General features: G+C 40.6%; 1 protein-coding gene across 1 annotated transcript in view; it reads right to left on the reverse strand.

Moving 5' to 3' along the window:
- The window catches only part of uvrag (UV radiation resistance associated gene), a 95181-nt gene that overhangs the window by 12621 nt on the left and 62924 nt on the right, over positions 1-19636 (reverse strand). The gene's annotated exons all lie outside the window — the stretch shown is intronic.

Here is a 19636-nt window from a genome sequence, read left to right on the forward strand (position 1 = left end):
ATAAGGCGTGTGGAAAGACAGGGGATGAGATGCGGGTGTAAAAACATCTGGATGAAATGGGGCAAAGAGAGCACATTAGAAACCCCATTACACTCTCCTATGATCTCTCCCTCGCTCTTCAATAGACCCACTTCTAAATTAAGCCTTGAAATTTCCCTTCCATTACAGTGTTTTATTTCATGATGATAGAATCAAATCCAGTGAACAAAAATCAACAAGGCCACCTTGAAACTGTAGCTTGGTGCCAGAATAATCTCCTCCAACAGTTGAGCGATGTCTAAGCAAGCCACCTCTTGTCCCGGAGAGTTTATTTAACCTCTATTACTGAACAGCAGAGGAGCATCATGCCGCACGTCCAGCGCATATCTCTGAGGCCCCGCTGACACACACACTGCTGCACCAGCTGACATCTGTTTGCTTTTCACTTCAGTGCTACAGGAACCACTATACTTCTTACACACACTTCTGGTGAAGGGATGCAGTGCACATCACTCTGAGAAATCACTCACCCAAGACTCTTAAACATGGATGAGTGATATAATATAAAGATATAACAGAGAAATACATCTTTGAGCCTTAAAGGGCATAGGTCACATTTACTTGTTATTTTCATTTAGGATGAGATCAATTGTTTGAAGGGTATCAGCAGCCCCCAAAACACATCAATAACTGTTTTCTAAGTAATGTAAGTAAGTAGTATTCTGAGTAATTGGTTTAATTTATAACCATAATCCTGCTGTAAAACAACTGGTTATGCTTGACTTATAGCAATAGTAATGGCATAAGAGGAGGCCACATGTTCGTTTGTGTCAAATTTGTGGACTGCATGGTATGAACGATACGATATGTGCATGACAAAGTGTTTCATGTCTCCATCAATGTTTCTGGCCGCAATTGGTCCAACAGTAATGATGGTATCCGAGGACGAGTTAATCAAAGAAGCTTAGATTAAGGGAGTCAGACAAGAGGTGTCGCCTCAAAACCCAGACGCTGATGGAATGGTTATAAAACCTCTGAGAACAACATAGAGATCCATTCATGGCTCATGAAACCTCAGGGTCTGACCAAATGACGGCGCTGCGCTGTCCACTGGGCCAGCCGAGCGGAATTGGGTTTGAAGCAGTAGGCCAAGATCAATAACACCACCAGTTTAGAAACCGAAAGAACATAGCAACATTGAGCAGGGGGCTTGCTTGTTCTGTGGCCAGATGCTATAAAAAAGAAAATCCCGATCTAATGGAAATTTCAAGGATACGGTCTAGAAAGTATGAATCAGAAAGCGTGAATCAGATATGAGCAAAGAATAAATATTATGGCTTCAGAAAGTTAAACAGCGTTTGTTGGATATACTGTATGCTTTCTTTGATTCTCAGTCAGAAGGATTAACAAAATGCTATCTTTAAATTCCATTACTTGCCTTGAGCTCTGAAGTGTGTGTAAAAAGCACACAGCGTGTCTGACAGGAGCCCTATGTCAAATTACACGGCTGTATGTCTGCGTGTGTGGGAGAGAGGGAGTGTGCATTCGTATGTGTGTGTGTCTCTGATTGTTTTCCTCACGAGAAGAGATCTAGCCATGTGTGCAGCATATAGAGACTTGTGCTATGTCTCAATGTGTCTACTTCTGTACAAGTTTTGTTTTTAAAGGGCATTAAAGCGTCCCAATGTGAAGTATGGCAAGATGCAGTGCCAGAGAAGTACCCCAAGTTGTGGCCCAGCTGCAGTTGTGTTTGATCTGGCCCACACAGCACTATACAAAGAAAAGTTATTTGTGCTAGCTAACAGAAACAATTGTCACACCTTGTGAGGGCCCAGCAGCTGTGTGACATTTCAGACAACACTACACTTAGAATTCAAACGTAGTGCAAGTGCTCAAAATGCATCACACGGCAGTGTACTTACTGTACTGTAGAAGAGTATCCACATTGAAACACTGCACAGACATGGCTACAGACAGTGATTTGTTCATAATCCATGCCACCGACAAGGTAACAAAAGAGAATTCCACTTGCTTTGAAGTTTGCTCGGGCGTGTGCCAAACCTCTGCCAGTGGGCACCAACAACACTTGAGCTAAGTGTCTGTTTGGCTGCAGTGGGTGACTGCTGCTTCACACCATCTTTGTAATGAGATGTGTTAAACACATTCAGACAGTTTGGAAGACTAAATATTGCAGGCCTACAGCTGACCCGGTCCACGGCAACCAGACTCTATTAATATTCATAAACTGGTCTGGCCCTCCCTGGTGGAAGCTGCATTGGGTTTCTCCTCAGAGTGCATGGTGTGTGTGTTGCTCATGGCCTTCGTCTTAGGAAGGCATACATCCTGGACGCTGGCTGTCGAAAATATGCAAACCCCCTCACTTCTTCTCTGCTCTCTTGAGACAAACATTACTGACCTGGCTGTGTCATCTGAGGGAAAAGAGAACCGAGAATGTTGTAATGCTTAAGCTGGGTGTCATTTCCAATTATTGGCACCTTCATGAAGGTTTGGACTTTAGAGTGGAAACAACCAGCTAAGCTAAAGCTTACATTCTGGTCTTTAAACCAAACTGGTCTTGGACAGTCACAAAATAAATAGATTTCTGTCGTGCTCAACAGGAACAAAAGTGTGTGAATCTAAGAGTCAAAACAGTGAGTATCTCAGAGATTTTTTATACAAACACAGCAATGAGAAATACCTCTGAGTGTTCATATGTCAACAGCTTCGAACCAGATTATACAAATTGCTCCGAATCAGTCCACTTGAGACAGCTTGTCATTTCCAGTTTCCCTAACATATATCATTGTGATGGATGCTGGTGTAGTCCTTTGCGTGAATGTGCTGCTGGCCACGGGGTTCTTTGTAATGGGGCTAACCAGATCGTGGTGAGAAATTCCCAGCGCCCATTGAGGAAGGTGGTAAGGCGAGAGGAGTTGGTAGGGGGGGTTCTTTCATATGATGACATAGTGAAACAGATACAGCCAGGTCCCCCCACCACGGCTCACACCTTTGTGTCTGGACACTCCCTTCCCTGTTTAGCTATTCTTCTAAACCCAGCATTGCTGTGGAGACTTCCAAGTGTGCGAATAGGAAATCTGTTGCTAGTGTTAGGTTCAGAGAACTGACCGTCACATCTGAGAATGATGGGAATCATCCATAGTCTGTGACCCATAGAATCATCTATCTCAAAGATGGAGAAACACCCTACATTTTGCAGCGGAGTAAACAGTCCCAGCTTGCCAATCTTCTTGAGCCATGAACACACAAACACACCGACTAGAGCCGGAGGGAAGCAGTCAGTTTACAGTACATGCCACCCATCATTCGGCAAAACCTGCTTGTTTGCCATGAGCTCCGTACAGAGGCTAAACAAACACAGCCTGGCTTATGCCACGTATTACAGTTTCCGTCGAATGTCAGTACTAATCACCTTCACATCAGACCACAAATGTGGGCGGGCTGCAGAGAACTTTGAGGTTGATTGCTGATGATGTGGCGGTGCAGGTAAAAAGAGCACACCTCCCCGCTACTCGCATGCTATGAGGTCACTGTAGGTGCCCCTTGTCAGCGCATACCTCTCAACTGGTGCATATCGTTAGTATCATGGACAAGCGGCCGTCCATCCTCCATGGAGATGAGCAGTGCAGGACATCTGAGACACAGGATATTTTCATCCACAGTGTTGTGTTTCATGTGTCAGGAGGTTAAAATATCCAAATCAAACCCTGGAGTATCCTGTGTATGTCTGACCTGCATCAAGGACAATTACCTAGTTTAGCTTTAGATGTATAAATCAGGAGGCTTTTGTCCACAGGGGTAAAAATAGAAATGGTTGTTTTACAGAGTACGTATGTTTTACATACTCCCTGGGGATGATAATCAGGGAGCTCATTAGGTTCTATGACAGCTTGTTATAGAGGGGCTAACCAGGTGTTCCTCCCTCCAACATCCCTCTGGTCAAACCTTGGACTGGATACTTGAGCAGAGACTGGGAGGGTGTCACAGACATTAGTCTCCATTCATAGACCTCATAGCATATATATGTAGAGAACTGGAGCTATGGGAGATAAGCTGTCACTGATAATATGTCAGGACTGTGTCCCTTCTTGTTAAAATGACTGATTCATGAACAGCTAACATACCGGTGAATAAAAAAACAAGCTGTAACACAAATATTATTATAGGAGCTGAATGATAGCATTGTATATCCTGTATTAACATTAGAGTGAACCAATATGTTACAGTAATAGAACAGTTCCTGTTGATTATACCGGCATTTCTACTGATTCTGCAAGGAAACACTATAAATCAGCATGCTGGGTTGTTTATTTTTAACCCAATGCAAATTGGTCAGTGAAACTGCCAAACAACCTACGTGTTTGCGAAAATTAATAACTTTAGGAATGACTGAAGCTTAAACAAAACAGCTCAATTATTATTATTATTATTATTGGACACTTGTTTATGTTAATGAGTCCAATGGAATAGTGAAAACGGTTAGATTCTAATAAGCAATGCTTTAAGCTACTATCGCATTCATTTCTATTTGAACTGGAATGGGTGTTAATGCATAATAGATATTCCTCAAAGTTTTAAATACTTAATTTCAAGAGAGACAAGCCATAAAATGGTCAATAACCAACAGTTTCTTGCCTCGTGAAAGCAATTTTTGGGCATCCACAGAATCCCCTGGAGCTGATTGGCTAGAGTATGAAAACCACATACCCCACACATAGTTCATGTTTCTTTCTATGATAAAGCTCAAGGAGCTATTAAGTCCAACCAATAAATTGCTTGCAAATGTTTTAACAGCAGACTGTAGGCTTGAACTGTCCTGATGGCAGCAGGCAGAGTTCAACTGTCATTATGAATGAATTGTCGTTACAGTGGTCATTCATCTGTGTATGCATGTTCATGTCGATCCAAATATCTTAAAGCTACTACCTACAAGGACTTATTAACTGGTTTCAGTTTAAAACTGATGCAATATGTATGATCATCAAAAGCTATAGTTCATCTTAATGCCTGTCACAGTGTCTTAGTCTCCGCGAAATCAGACGCTATTCTAAAAATAGTTATTGGTTAGGGCTACTTAGTGGGCCGTGATTAGCGAAGAGAGAAACAAAAATTGATCAAAGAACAGAAAAAAAGGTGTTAAGGGATTTATATAGAAAGCCTCTAAAACAACCGTAGAGATTAGTCAATCATTCAACAGATGACAAGAGAAATGTGGGATCTGAAAGGTGTCAAAGCAGATCCTACATCGTCCCGGATCGCTGTAGACTGCTATGCATTTTTAAAATCTAAATTGAGAGAGCTGGTTTTACATCAACTAATGAATTTGTATTGTTAGCTAGCTTGTACCTCAGCTAACATAAGTTGTATGCAGCTACACTAACTGATGTATTATTGCTATGCATCCTGCAAAATTAAAAATACTGCTGCATCATTATTTCACCCGCTTCCAAAACAAATGCACGATGCAGGTCTTTGCAACAAGAGGCGATGGCAGTCAATGATAACCGCAGTCTTCATTCCAGAAGAACACTACTACTTTAGTCCACAGGGGACACCACAATTACCATGAAAGAACGGTTCTTGTAATTGCTTCAAATCTTTGTTTACAGCCACACAAAACTCATGATCTATTTGTGTTTGCCAACTGTTGTTCCCAATTTTTCGAAAGGGCTAAATCCAGCTTTGAGGAAATAAACAACTCATTCACCTCGGTGGGCTGATATGGTTAGAGAGATGTATAAGAACACTGTATTTATAGATACAGAGATTTTATGTCTGATTTATTGTTTTGACGTTACAATAAACAGTTTGACTCGTCCAAAAGAATTACACCATTGCCGGTTTCTGTTGTGGCCAAGCTGCATAGCCAGACCTCACAAGTTTTTGTGTTATACAGTATATTTATTTTAACCCAGAACATGCAATATCGCAGCTATGTTTGACTATCATTTTGAACATGGGGAGTTAAACAACGGACATTTTTTGATCTTTCGCCTTGTAGCTGAACCAGAAAGGGAAAACTTGGTATAACACCATGGCGACTGCTGTTTATTATCTTACTTAAACTGGACTTTCCCTTTTCCACTGTTTGTAGCCATGAGCCATAGTGAAAACATCCAAACTAGCCCAAAACAGGTCACATGATCTCTAAATGCATTTTTTAATGGGGCCAACTAACTTGTCCACCGCCGTATTGCTAATATTAGGCAATATTAACAATATATCTCAAACTAACACTCCAATTGGAGATGATTGGTAAAATTGGCTTAAATTGGTAAAGCATCATTAAGAAATTATGTTATTATATCCCTGCATAGGTCTGCTAAATTTGGAACAAAAGAGTGTGAGAAAAGGTAGCCAACAGTTTGGTCCATGTCTTACTTCTGGCAGCTATAACAGATCTGCCAGGAGACTATAACAAAAACATTTGTTGTTAACACGAAGGTTGAAAACTTACATATGTACTGAAACATCTACAGAAATGCAGCCAGAACAGAAATGTTTGGGGTGATAATGTAAGGTTAACAAATACACACAGAACTACTTGTGTTGTCAATAGTTGGAAAAAATGTAAGATTGTACCTTTCAGTATTATCAGCATGCGTCTTCATATGTGTTTTGCCTTTGGTTTTGTTTTTGTGAATGTTATCTGATTTACATTACACAGGACCCCCCCTCTAAGAAGCTCTTTCTAGCTCACTGGTGGATTTGAAATGGTTGATTATGTTGGCTACAGTGCGGTGCTCCGATGATTTCGCCCATATGGCTTATTGTGGGCACATAATGAAACTTGCTTTATACAGCCTTCACTCATCCACTAAATAAGTTACAGTGAACTGTTGACCAGGACGCATACAAAGCGGCCGAGACAAAGCGGCTGCAGATGAAACCTGTGAACAAATTATATGTTTTACAAGAATATGAGGATAATATGTGAATTCTTATTGGTCCTTAGTGTTTAAATTTGGTGTATATTTTTAGGGATCCTCTGTTGTTTTTTTGCTGACCTGCAGTTTTTGGAGTTTACATTTGCAGCTTGGTATCTGACAACGACAGATAAAACCTCACATGGAGCAATGGAGGTTCAAACCTCAACAATCATGCGGTTCAGCGTTGAATATGAAATCCAACTTGATTAATCACTGCAGCCTTTCATGTGTCTCAATAAATATACAGAGAAAGGCTGAAGAGTTGTTTGAGTCTGGCTAGAGTCATATAATTCATTCACAACAGAAATGTACTTCTCTTATACTCAGAGCAGTTTTCTGGCCTTGAATACGTGCCACGCTCATCATCATCCAGTCTTTAAGCCAAACTGGGAATCTGGATTCATAAACACCACTGGCGTTTGCTTACCACAGGAAATATCTTCCCACATATTCATAGTGAGAAGCATCTCTCCTTGTTTTTACTTGTCTTGCTGAAAGTATTTCTTCAGTTTCCATGCTTAAGTTCGAGTTAATTATTATTCTTTTTCCAAACCTTGCCACTGACTTACATTGGATGTAGACTAGGCAGAAAATGTCATCCCGAAATGTCAACACTCCAACGCAATAACTATGGCAGTGGTCTAATGGAAAGAGAAATGATTGTTCATCCATACTGTATGGCCCAGCTTCAAACGTTCCCGAGGACAAACAGAAAGAGTCAAGCAGGATCAACAAAGTATCACGTTATGTCTTCTGAGTGGAGTTTATTTTCATAAATTGTTCAGACATAGTAAACCACCAACACAAGTAACTGTATAGTAACTTTTAAGCTCTAGGGATTGTACAATAAATTCATTTAAAATAAATACTCCGACAAAAAGATATGAACTGAGTCTGTGGAGTCCACCAGGGACACACAAACACTTGTTTTGCCAGAATCATGTGTGTTTGGAGTGATTAAACAGAAGTTTGGTCCAGTTTGTCCATGTTATTATCAGATTTTATGTCAATACAAATTATGAGTGCTATTTTTTCAACTAATGCTACTCCCATCAGTTCCGGAAAGATGTCAACGCAAGCAATACAACATTAAAATATAGGTCTATGGTACCTATGGCTTTCAGGCATTAGTTTTAAGTGGTTGTTGAAGAACACCTTCAGGTTGTAGCAACCAAAATAAATTATTCTGCTAAGCAGCAAGCAATAGGAATAACTTGTGGAACTATCATGACTAAAATGTAGCTAACATCTATTGAAAGAATTGGAAATGGACTATTTCTGTTTTTAAAGGGATGGGTTAATGCCTCATAGCTTACATGAGCCTCTACCATCTTAAGGTCAGTGTTTCGGCTAATAGAGGCCTTTAGAGAATCATAGCAATTCAAATCTAATATTAACAATTATCTTGTTTATGGATGTGAGCAAGATAAATAGAGCTGAGCTAAAATAAAAGTATGGTGAAAAGGTGTCATATGGTTTTTAAACCAAGTTGGAGGAGTTCAGAAATCTTCTCATTTGGTGAAACTGCTGGTCAGCCATGCTACTAAGACCTCTGAAAAGATTGTTTGCTACAGTCCTGTAAAAAAGTACCCATTGTGTTGTAGATCAGAGTCCAGCACATTGCATCTTTACATGAATAGCCTTTTAGAGTCTTGGGTTGTGCATGGGCTAAAGCCTTTCACTTTCATAAACATATCCACACCTCTAGATTATTAGATAGCAGATAGTGGTCCTGTATTTGTAAGATTATGGTATTTGACTAAGTTATTGACTTTAGCAGCGGCCTTATCACTGTAAGATGTTTAAGAACCAAAGCAAACTCAACACTCACATACATGGGAACTGCCTGACTGCATAGTTCATACTATATGTTTAAGCACTTCCTTATAAGCTGAAATGTAATATTCAATGTACTTCCTGTCTCTGTTGCCATTTCAAACATGCGTGTAATAAAACTGTTTTTAATATTGCATACTCGCAGTTCGTCCACTTCATTTAACATCCTTTTACTCTCTCCCCTCCGTTCTGTCTCCGTGGTAATGTAATACAGGTGTGGTGTACTCACAGTGCCTGAGTCTGATTCAAACGCTGCCCTAATTCAAACCAGATTCTTCCGTCGCATTACTTGTTGTTACACTTTGCGGAGTATCGTATTGCCGCCAAATTCAGTCAACAGATTTACATAATTATGGGTAAGGGCTGTGTGAGATGAATAGGAAATTCAGTTAGGGAGACCACCGTGGACAAGGGACCAATGTTAGACTCCTGTGACCCCAATCACTGCAGGGCGTGCGGGAGGTGGGTACTGCAGTTCCGACAGTTTTAATGAGATCCCTTCATGATGTGGTCTGTCGATTGGCTGGTTGGTAGAGAAGGCCAATGTGTGCTACAGTGACATCTATTGGACGGGCCACCATCTATGAGAGTCACTCAGATGTCCCTCACCACTGCAACAACTATTGCCGTAAAGTAACCCACATTGGCTGAACCTGTTTGTGAAGTCACAACACTGAGGTCAACTTCCTGTTAGCAGTATTGGCATGCATCATCAATCCTCCGTGGCAGCTTTAACAAGAACTCCTGGAGCCTGACAAGGCACACCTACAGAAATATGCTAATTCACTGCTTTGTAGATTTAAATTCAAAGCATACGTAGATTGTTCTTGAGGGATGCTATAAAAGTGTGTGGTCTATAAGGGGAATGGTGGCGAACAGTTAAGGGCACAAGGAAATGGAGGATAGTTCTAATGTCTTCTCTTAAGCATGGAAAGATACATGCATGGAGGAAAGTGTTTTTCCGAACAAACAACAAACTTTGCCCGAGTTGTAGCGTGTTTTTTAAATAAAGCTGCCAAATATAGTCATTCAAACATTATTTTAACTCAACCAGAGTCTGATCACACTCGTTTTATTATTTGTAATAAAAGTGTTGTGGTATTTTACAAGGGAAATCTTTTTTTATATGCGAGTTGTGTTTCCACAAGGCCCCTAGGAAAATACTAAACCAGCGATGGGGTTGAATCTATGGTCTGTGGGCAGGTGCCTATCCTGGCTTCATGCTGCCCACAATTTCTCTCCCTTCCAATGCTCATGAATGGGCATATTATTTTCCCTTCGTTTCCTCTTCATTTTGTGGATGGTTTTACGACTGAGATTTTCTGTTAGTATTACCACGGGATGGGAGGTCACAGCCTGAGCTGGCTAACTGTGTACATTCCCCCTTCATCTGTCTCGCTTACTAACTTTTAAATGTATTGCTTTCAAAGTGATGGTTGACGAGAGCTACTTATCCAAATGTCTGCAGTTGTTTTACCAAGTCAAAACTGTGAGTGAGCCATAACAAGAAATGAAGAATGATTAAAACTGATCTGGGATTTGTTGTTTCTCACTATTCCTACACGTAACTACAAAAGGCATATTTGCATCTGGCAAATAACATTCTATACCTCTGTCAGCTTACTTCATAAAAACTATTTTTCCAGTTGGAATACAACCTTGATGACAGTAAAACGACCACCTCTGGCCTATAGTCCACAACTGGCTGGCCAACTACAAGCCCTATCAAAACAGTAACCAGAGAGCCCCAGATTAAACCTCAGACTTCCAATATTTCACAGAATTCAAAGGGATTTCAAGACAGATCCCGCTACTATTCTACCAGTATAAAATATGCAGCATCAAACTGGTTTAAGTTTAAATTGGAAAACGAGAGTTCTTTCTATATCCACACCATGAAGGGTTTAGTATGATTATCACATGCGATCTACTGTAGTTTATTGACTTAATTTTTGCACACAGGGCATAGTGGAGATTTGGAAGATAGTTTGGTTGTGTGTATTTGTGTAACTTTGTTTGTGGGGGAGCCAGACAGAGTCATCTGGATAAGGTATGAACATATTAAGTATTAGCAGGCATCCTAGTTGTAAGCTGGCAGATCAGCTGTGCCTGGGTTCTTGTAGAATAGATCGGAGATTGTGATGAGCTTTCCAAGAAACACGTTTTGTTTTTGTGCGTATCTGCATAAATGTGTCAGTGGGGGAGGTAGACAGAGCTATCAGGATAAAGTAATGGACATATTGAGTATTAGCAGGCATCTTAGTTGTAAGCTGTGCCTGGGCTCTTGTAGAAGAGATCTGAGACTGTGGTCAGCTTTCCCAGAGCCACCGGTAAAGTCCACATTATGTTGCAGAAAAAACGATTACATGAGAACATCAGACAGGAAAGTACAGCTTTGAATGTGAAATATGGTCTAAAACAGGGGTTTCCAAACCTTTTTAAGTGTTTGCAGCTCATTTCTTAAAACAGAAGCCTCAGATTGCTCATAATAAGGAGAAGTATGAAGGGTATATTTCAAGCTTGTTATGTAAATACGTTTTCTTTATTTACTAAGATTTGTTAGAAAATGTTTCGGCTTTAATTGACTGACTATTGAAAAAGTGGGTTTATTTAACACCTGAATACTACTGTAATATATATTTACATATACATTTAACAAGTACAATTTAAGCAAAGCACAAGTTTCACGTGTGGGCCATATTCTTTTACACATTTAGAAATTGCTGGGGCGCATTTGGCCCCCGGGCCTTAGTTTGGACACCCCTGGTATAAAAGTTCAGCACTAGTTCACATTGATTTAAGTCACACTTGACTGACTAAATTGTGGAGAACATAACTGGGATTTCTATGCTGAAGAAGTAGTAATACACTGTAATGGTTGAGCAAACAGTAAATAAAGGGTTAGAGGGGACTTCCAGTAATCTCTGCGTCAGAAATTTGACTGTAAAATTATTGTCAGTAAAATTCAGTGTGTATCTTTAGAAAATATAGAAGCAATGATGATATCTTAAAAATGGCATATCAATTAAAAAGCAGCATAGCTATACATTAAACAAAAGAAAAGAAGAACCCTTGGCTCTCTTCTTTATTGGCCCCAAGTATCAAATTGAAACCTGCCACGGTATGGGAGGAGTAGAGGCCGTGTCCGGTTTACTTTGGAGAGCCCGGAGCATTCTGTGCTCATCTGGGTTTGTTCAACTGTGACCCTGCATAGTGTTAAGGATGTTAAAACTTTTCTTTATGCACTGCCGAAGGGCTGCTAAGATTGGAATTGAAACAGTCATAGTCCACTACAGAAAGATGTTGGTCATAATGAATAGCTGATTAGAATCATGCACAATTTAATGAAAACAATATTTTGATCTCACCAACAAAGCAATGCGATGCTTGTGGCAAAACCCCCGTGTGGAGCGCTAGTGCTGTGTTTTCAATCAGATAAAGAGGTGTAATCTGCGATAAGACCGGCAGATCCAAGCTCACTCTGTCCTCAGACTTAGTGCTGTCCAGAGTTCACCCCACTCAACTGTATGCTTAGAAATAACAGCTCATGGCTCTTAATTTGTTTGCCTACGATACAATGATTAAATTCATTAGCTATGCACTTCCTCTCCAGATGCAGCCAGCCAGACAAAAGATATGCTGTAATACATTTAAATATTTCAAACATTTTACTTAACATAACCAGGACCTGATGGCATCCCTGGCCGTGCTCTCAAGGTGTGTGCAGTTCAGCTGGCAGATGTGTTCACAGACATTTTCAATAGGTCACTGCTCCAGTCTGTAGTCCCCACATGTTTTAAAGAGTCCATCATTGTCCCTGTCCCCAAAAAGACAAAACCCATCTGCCTCAATGACTACCGCCCAGTTGCACTCACCTCCATCATCATGAAGTGCTTTGAGCGGTTAGTCAAAACTTTTATCACCTCCACCCTCCCTGACTCACTGGACCCCCTGCAGTTTGCCTACAGAGCAAACAGGTCCACGGATGATGCCATCTCCCTCACCCTCCACACTGCCCTCTCCCACCTGGACCAGAGGAACACTTATGTGAGAATGCTGTTCATTGACTACAGTTCAGCATTCAACACCATTGTGCCCTCCAAGCTCATCATTAAGCTCAGGGACCTTGGGCTCAACAGCGCCCTCTGTGACTGGATCATGAGCTTCCTGACGGGCAGATCCCAGGCAGTGCGGATGGGGAACATCACATCCTCCACCTTGACCCTCAACACCGGAGCCCCTCAGGGTTGTGTGCTCAGCCCTCTCCTCTACTCCCTGTTCACGCACGACTGCGTGGCCACACACAGCTCCAACACCATCATCAAGTTTGCTGACGACACGACCGTCATCGGCCTGATCACAGACGGCGACGAGACGGCGTACAGAGAGGAGGTCAGAGCCCTGACATCTTGGTGCCAGGACAACAACCTCCATCTCAACGTCAGCAAAACAAAGGAGCTGATTGTGGACTACAGGAAGAGGCAGAGAGAAGCACACACACCCATCACCATCGACGGGACTCCTGTGGAGAGAGTCAGCAGCTTCAGGTTCCTCGGGGTTAACATCAGTGAGGACCTGACATGGACACATCACACCAGGGTCATATCCAGGACAGCTCGACAGCGGCTCTTCTTCCTCCGCAGGCTGCGGAAGTTCAACATGGACTCCAGGATACTCTGCAACTTCTACAGGTGCACCATCGAGAGTATCCTGACTGGCTGCATCACCGCCTGGTATGGCAGTTGCACCGCCCTCAACCGTAAGACTCTACAGAGGGTGGTGAAAACTGCTCAGCACATCACCAGGACAGAGCTGCCATCCATGGAGGACCTCTACACCCAGCGGTGTAGGAAGAAGGCCGGTAGGATATTAAAGGACCCCCATCACCCCAGCAACAATCTGTTCTGTCTGCTGCCGTCTGGCAGACGGTACCGCAGCATCCGGACCAAGACCACCAGACTCAGAGACAGTTTTATACCACAGGCTATAAGACTACTGAACTCCTGAGCTGTGTGAATGTCTACTCACATCTGTTTATAGTACACACATACATACATATATATATATATATATTATACACATCTGCCATACATATCTGTTTATAGTACACATATCTATATATTATACATATCTGCCATATACATCTGTTATACATAATATATGCATCTGTCCATACCTCCTCATTCAACAGTGTAAAGTATTTAAATACTCTCAAAGTATTCCACATATGTATATATTTCACATCCTCAAATCTTTATTGTTGTTATTGTAAATATTCTTCTCTCTTTTTCACTATTTTATTTATCTTTTGCACCATGTATGTTGAGTTGTTGGAGGAGCATGCGACATAAGATTTTCATTGCCAACATATACGCTGTATCTGCTGTGCATATGACCAATAAAACCTTGAAACCTTGAAACCTTGAAACCTATTTCAATGTGCACTAAATCCCTATGCAGTTAAACAACCCATAATATTTGGTTCACCTAATAGAGATGCATTTGAAATGTAATAATGAAACTTCATGTGTCAAACTCTTGTCCAAAATAATAGGTCATAAATACATAACATGGTGGAAGTTTTCAAAAACATTTGACCTTGGTCTCAAGGAAGCCAACACGAGTAGGACTTTTAGAGAGAGGCAGAAACAGACAGATGAACAAAAACAAATAGCTATTGTGTGGTCATGTTTTTTTCCAACCGCACTTTTGGTAGCCAAGTATGTGGATTGTTCCATTAATTCAGCATGAGGGAAAGAGTGTGAGGTTGGATTTGTGGTTTCTAACTCTCTAATGAGCTGGAAGGAGGCCACAGCTGACTTGAACTGAAGGTTAAAGTAAAATTAAAGTCAATCCAGCTCTCCTGCAGCAGCCAATTCATATTGAGCAAATATTTACAGCTTCAGGAAAGCAGCTGTACTGAACATCATCTTTTCATCTTACGAGGGACATTAAAAAGTAAGACAGATAAAATATTTTAAATCAGGGAATCTACTTGCATGAAGCAAGTTGAATATAAGACCTTTGAAGACTTTTTTTAATTGCACTCTGAAGGACATGTATGACCTACTTTACACACTTTCCGCTATCTGGATCTCGATAACGCTGCGAGATGTTACCAATTATTAATAGATGTGAAAAAAAACCCAGTTCATAACATTCTACTTCTCATGTCGTAGCCTTTTCTGGACTGATTTAATACATTTTAAAACAAGTTATTGCACTTTTTTTGTTGTTGATATAAATAGGAGAAGGTCCTCCTAGACTTCTGCAGCCATAACTCTGTTTGTAGAAATAATACAATTTGACCAAGTCAAAATGAAAGTCGAAGGAAAAAATACATCACCATTCAACCAAGAATCCAAACAGCAGCTTTCATCAGATGGATTTATTGATCATAACTCTGTGGTCTGCAGACTGGCCAATTGGTGTCGTATGGCTGAGTTTGTCATGCGGAATGAGTCTTGTCATCTCAGATGGAAAAGATTCATTTTGACATTGCAGCTGGAGGCTTGGTTCTCACATTCAGCTCCTCTCAGGAATAACTCTATGTTCCAAACTGCTTTCCTCTGACCGTTATGCTTGTGGTGGGGCTAAAGCTCCAAACACATAAAAACAAACACATAAGCTGACGTATATTTGTAGTTGGATGCGTTTTTAGCTTGTGTGCAGTTTCTGCGGACAACCTGCTAATTGGTCTGAGAAGCACAAGCCAACGACTTAACTGCAACATGTTCAAATAGGGTCTGTTTTCATGGGGACAACAACAGGTTGGGGAATATATATATATATATATACACACAGCCCTGGAAAAAGTTAAGAGACCACTGCAACATTATCAGTTTCTCTTGTTTTATTTTTTCTAGGTATGTCTTTTGAGTTAAATGATTTATTTATTTATTGTAATTTTATAAACTACTGACAATTTTTCTCTGTGTTGGAATTCAACAGACACTGGAATGGCTGCCATACAGGTAGAGATAAAGATTTAAGAAAAATCTGGAGTGGTCTCTTGATTTTTTTCAGAGCTTATATGATAAAAGCTTTATCATTCATTTATGGGAACAACATTTTAACAGCGGTTTCGACATCTCACATTGCAATGATTTTCCCTATGAAATCCAATCAAATAATGCCTCATTAGAATTATCCTTTAGGTAGCAATTTTCTTTAGTCTTGTTTTATTTGCTCATGTTAATACTGATTATGCATACAAAAATGTATGTAAACAATCTTCTCTATTCTTGGAAATACACAGACGTACACTGACATTTAGTTTCTGCATTTAACCTATCCTGGTTTAAGGAGCAGCATTCTTGCACTTTATGTTATATCTTGTCTTTATTTGCAACTAACTGTACTTGTATGTATGTATTTTTGTGCTCTTTTATCAGTAAGTGCAATTCATTTTTTTTTTAGAAAACAAAGCAACATTGTTCATTCAGACTTAGACCAAACAGCTTACAATAATTATCTTCAAAGCAAGAGAAAAAAAAGGACCCTGTTGCAGCCTCCTCTTTTTTTAAACTTAAGCTGGTGTTTATTTAACAGCTGTTTTCATGAGCCACTTAGCCCCCTCTACGCAATAACTGTAAAATGATTATTTGGCCTCTGGGACAACAGGCCTGGACCCATCACAGACGCTTCATTAATATAGACAGAAGGAGGGGGCTGGATGGCAGCGAAGATGACACCCAGCACACATGCTCTCATCCTGGTAGAGTAATGGAGGCTGACATTGGGGATGATGGAGAGACACCGGCCTAATGAGGTGAATTTTTGTTTGATTGAGAGGAGTGTTGGAGCGACTGACGTTCAGAGAAGGAAATTAATGCTGACATTATCTTGATGAAACCAAATTAGGGGATACTGACCCTCTTAACTTGATGATGAGTGCCACTAAAAGAGATCAGTTGTCCAGAGTCACTGTGTTAATTCAGATGGGAAGCTGCTGATTGGCCAGAGTCTAAGGGCTGTAATGAAATCCACATGGAAGCAGAAGGCACTGGGTAGCAGCAGTTACAGAGTGAGGGTGTCTGATATTTTTTCAAATAGTGACCAGATGAGGCCAGCATTGTTTTATTCTGAGAGCTGTTTAATGTCACTGAGCCACAGCAAGTCCTGCGCTCATGATGGAATACCTCTACTCCCAAACACCCATGTGACAGCACACAGGGCTTGATGAATTAACAACAAAAACAAGTTTTTCTAAACTTGCTGACATAGAATATACTTGGTCTCTGCCCCTCTTTATTCTTATGACAAGTTAGTGGGGGCCCCAAGAGTGAGGTCTGGCAGCCAAGAAAAGCCCACAAGCAGAGAGAAATCTTTTGTTTGTGTCTTGGTCCAGTTTCCCCTCAACTTCCCCAAGAGAAAAACAGAAAACTGCAGATATTTCGACACACAGTGACACAACTATGATCAATGGAAGAGATATACCCTCCAGAGTTGTAATGGACTGTCTGATTGGTTTTGGTCTTTCCTTTTGTCTCCAGAGCAGTTACTTTCCTCTGAGCCTAAGCCAGCATTTTTAAATATTACCACAGAAACATGAAGTGGAGTAGAGACGGAGGAGTAATCTCTAAGTGACAGTGCTGAAGCAGAGAAGTATAGCATGTAGGGAGACAACAGGAGAGCAGACTTGAAACAAACAGGCCTTGGCTACAAATTCAAACCATCTGGAAACTGCAGACGCACTATTAAGTAAATGATGGAGCAGAGTAGCCAACACTTTCCAAACACCCAGAATCACAGCAAATCCCTCCTTTCAGAAAGCTCCTCCAGTCAAACCCCTGACCTGTGGGAGGACGATGTTCATATCAACACCGATTGACCTTAAAAGACAATACATGCAAATTAAACATTTCCCCGTATTCTCTGAATGACCCATTCATTCTGCTACCATGAAGAAACTACTGTATCCTCTCCATCCGATGACGTCCTTGCAAACACAAACTCTCTAAACTCTCTGAATAGCTAGACAAAAAATACTTTGGCACTGACTGTATGAAATTCTCTCCGATCATTCTCCATTTCTCTCAGTCATACACACACATACACACAGACACAGAACTAACATTTACTTCTATCCTTATATTTAGTGGAACTAGCGCGCCTATGGTGCCTCTTTGCGGTGATGGACAAACCTGGAACTACCAACCACAAAATGTGGAAATTCAATTAGACGAATTTAAGTGTTTCATAAAGTCATAGGTGGCTGTCCAGAGGAATTCCCATAAAACCCTGCAGCTCAGGCATAATCGCAGCATGCTGACGGACTCGCTACATACACACGCCCAGAACTAGAAACCACAGAACAGTGACACACACTTACAACTGCGGTCTGAGACTGGCTTATAAAATGCAACTTCTGGAGGATGTCAGGCTGACAGACCACTCTGCATTGTACTGGTCTGGATTGGAGTGTCACATGCTTCCAATCTTTCTTATCAAACATGGGACCTGCAGGGCGGTAAAGGCTTTAAAAGCCCCGCACCTCAGACAAACTACCGCCTTCCCACAATCTCCTTGATAAAGTGAGAAAGGAAAATATCCGTTTATAGAAAAGGGTGCTCCGACTTCTGGTTGTAAAAAAGGGTCCCACCAACAACTGACTCTGGCCAATGAGTGGCACTGGATGTGAGCTGTAGCTAACAACAAAAGTTTGTGATGGAAAACAGAGACCACACAGTAGGGCTATGAAAACCCATGGGCATAGAGAAGTGTACGTTATGGCCTGGGTTTGGTTAATAGGTAGCTTGAACAAGGACTTCCAGTCAGAGAACCACGGGGCGACCAAACCACTGGGAGACTTTTTTTTTTTCTACAGGATTTTTCTTGGAGCAGAAAAAACAGTTCTTATCTAAATGTCATTTCTCAGTAGTGTTTCTTCCTGTCTGAGTGCGGGAGCTGCTCAAGATTGTTTTACACTTCTCTTGTTCAGCCTAGGCCAACACAAACAAACACTAGGTTGCTTCCAACTTGTGTTTCAAAACTTACCAAGAGCCACAAATATGACAGCAGTAATTATTATAATCATTATGCATTTCACATATTTTGAAAATATTCAGCATGTTGTAATGCAAACATACAACCTGATTATCTGATCAAATTCTTAGTATAGTTCATTATAGTATAGTATTGCATAGTATAGTACAGCACAGTACAGTACAGTAAGGTATAAAATGGTATGGCATAGTATAGTATCGTACAGCACACTATAGTATAGTATGGTATGGTTTGGTATGGTATAGTATGGCATAGTATAGTAGGGTATAGTTTATCATAGTTTGGTAAGGTATTGTATTGTTTAGTATAGTATGGCAGTGAAGTATACGGTAGTATGGTATAGCATAGTATAGTACGCTATATTTGATCATAGTATGCTATGGCATTGTATAGTATAGTACGGTAAAGTGTAGTATAGTATACAGTAGTATGGTATAGTATAGTAGGGTATGGTACACTATAGTATAGTAGGGTATGGTATGGTATAGTATAGTAGGGTATAGTTTATCATAGTATGTTATGGCATTGTATAGTATAGTATACAGTAGTATGGTATGGTATGGTATGGTATAGTATGGCATAGTATAGTAGGGTATAGTGTAGTATAGTATGGTATGGTCTAATATAGTAAATGATTGTATGGTATGGTACAGTTTAAGTATAGTAGGATTTAGTGTCTGAACAATTCATATAATATCAAATCAAGTCAGATATTATTTAGATTGCGCCACATGATAACAGAAGTTATATCATGGCCTGTTTCATACAGAGCGGATGTAGAACGCACTTTAGGTAGAATCAAAATGAGATAGGAGAGGCTACAGACAGACCGTGTAAAACAATGAGATAAAACAGGCTTTAGACTA

The sequence above is a fragment of the Eleginops maclovinus genome, chromosome 11 (genome assembly GCF_036324505.1).
Source record: "Eleginops maclovinus isolate JMC-PN-2008 ecotype Puerto Natales chromosome 11, JC_Emac_rtc_rv5, whole genome shotgun sequence".
NCBI classification, from domain to species: domain Eukaryota; kingdom Metazoa; phylum Chordata; class Actinopteri; order Perciformes; family Eleginopidae; genus Eleginops; species Eleginops maclovinus.